Raw genomic sequence first — 2,808 nt, forward strand, 5'->3', positions numbered from 1 at the left:
AAGCCACAACTAGTTAAAAGTTAATTTCACAATAAACTTGATGCACTCAAATGTTTAATGTTTTAAACTTAAGAGCAAACCTCTGAGACTTCATTTATTCTATGAGAACTTGGCAGTGGTCTTAAGTGCCAAATGTAAAGGAATAGACTAGGTAGAATTGAACATATACTTTGAAGTTCATATACAAACAGTTATGCAACCACACCATATTACATGTACACTGAAAACTGTTCACATCAAAAGACGTAAGCACTACCCCTTATATACTGAATTCCAACGTGTACTTGCACAAAATTATTATAGCTCTAAACACCTGTCTTCCTATACAAGCCTACTTTCCTATACATACACAAAATCAAACTAGCATCTTTTGACACCTCACAGAGTCCTTAAAAAACATTAAACAGACATATTACTGAACTTATCCCATCTGTTCCAAGAACTATTAAACTGTCATTGTTCAGTACATCTACTCTATCTAAATAATCACTTGTTCATTTATTAAACTGTCACCATTCAGTAAATCTACCCCATCCAGTTACCAATTCCAACAATTATCAAACTGTCATCATTCAATACATGTACACGATCTAAATAATCACCTGTTCAAACAATTGTTAAACTGTCATCATTCAGTACATCTACCCTCATCTAAATAACCATCTATTCCAACAATTATTAAACTGTCACCATTCAATACATGTACACGATCTAAATAATTACCTGTTCAAACAATTATTAAACTGTCATCATTCAGTACATCTACCCTCATCTAAATAACCATCTATTCCAACAATTATTAAACTGTCACCATTCAGTTAGTCTACTCCATCTAAATAATCACTTGTTCCAATAATAATTAAACCATCATCATTCAGTACATGTAACCCATCTAAATAACCACCTGTTCCAACAATCACCAAACTGTATTCAATTAATATATCTACCCTATCTAAATAACCACCTATCCCAACAATCATCAAACTCATCAATTAGTAGATCTATCCCATCTAAATAACAACCTATTCCAACAATTATTAAACTGTCATCATTCAGTAAACCTACTCCCATCTAACTAACAACCTGTTCCAACAATTATCAAACTGTCATTAATTAGTACATCTACCCCATCTAACTAACAACCTGTTCCAACAATTATCAAACTGTCATTAACTAGTACATCTACCCCATCTAAATAACCACATGTTCCAACAATCACCAAACTGTCGTCAATTATTACATCTAACCCAAAAAAATTAAAAAGTGAGTAAGACAAGTTATTACAAAATAATGTTACAAAAATATTGAACAAAAAAATCTAAGTTTATAAGTTTTATACAGTACGTTACAATTACTAAGTGTTGATCCACTAAAAATTGCATTAGTTACAACATTATTAAGCTTTCTCTCAGTCAAGTTTTAACATTAATTCACAAAAAAAAATATTTACAAGATAATTAACAAAAGGATTACTGGATTATAATCTAAATAAGTTCTTGAGAAAAAGTAGTGAATATTTAAGTTGGTGATCAGATTTTTTGAACCCTTAAATATCATCCCCCATAATAAGAACATGATGAATATTTTCTTATTTTAATTACACAAGCTTGCAATGGTTTTACTGTCTGGAAATTTTTACATGTTCTACAGTAATTCCTGTACCCTGAATCTGAAAATGACATCCATTTTTCTGCATCACATACAGATTTTTCACAATACGTTATATGTACTTTTACATAAGTGAATCATTTTCAATGAAATTGGGTCACATTTTGTTACGCTTAAAATACTGACAACCACTTGCTATAGATTTCTCTAGAACAATTGCCACGTGAGAGTCTTGTCGATCGTTCTAGAACCCACAAGAAATACACCACTAATATATAAACAGTTAACAGGCTACATGATGTGTCATTTCTGGATAGTATTTGTTTGTGCATGCACTTTGACATTATTTTTTTTATTCTCAATATTGTTACGACAGCGGAAGTCGCACGAAGCTGGGAGCATGCGCTGGAGTTCTAGAAAGATCGGAGGAACTTGTTGAACGTCCTAGCATTTGCTAGTTGCCCGCTTTTGTTGTATATAAGCCAGCAAGGTTAGTTTCAGATAGAGATTGAAGATATAGACACGGATAATCGAGTCAAGCGGGCGGTAGGCACCGTAAGTAAAGTGTGTGAATCATTGTGAATTATAGTGTGTGTTTAAGTTAAAGTGACTGTGGAAATTAAGTGTATTGCAAAGTTGAATTGAGAAAGAATAAACTAGTTTTATTTAACTAAGGACTTGTATCACTGAAGTTCTTCGGAAAGAATTTTTATGGGTAATTAACAAACGACCAGAGACGTAACAAATTGGTGTCAGAGAGTGGGACGGAAAAGAAAGAAAAAAAATGGAAATGAGAAGTGGCAAATCAAACTACGACTTAGCAGATTTGATGGCAGCAATACAAGAACTGCAAAAGAAACTAGAAAATAAACAAGAAATAAGACTACAGCAGTGGTTGGAGGAAATAGAAAAGAAACAAGAAGAGAAATTACAGCAGTTGTTGGAGGAAAAAGAAAAGAAACAAGAAGAGAGATTACAGCAGTTGTTGGAGGAAAAAGAAAAAAACAAGAAGAGAGACAACAGCAGTGGCAAGAAAACCTGCAACAGTGACAGCTCGAACAGCAAAATAAACAAGAAGAAAAATTACAGCAGTTGTTGGAGGAAAAGAAAAGAAACAAGAAGAGAGATTACAGCAGTTGTTGGAGGAAAAAGAAAAGAAACAAGAAGAGAGATTACAGCAGTTGTTGGACGAAAAAGAAA

This window comes from Limulus polyphemus, unplaced genomic scaffold (assembly GCF_000517525.1).
Source record: "Limulus polyphemus unplaced genomic scaffold, Limulus_polyphemus-2.1.2 Scaffold2522, whole genome shotgun sequence".
NCBI lineage: Eukaryota > Metazoa > Arthropoda > Merostomata > Xiphosura > Limulidae > Limulus > Limulus polyphemus.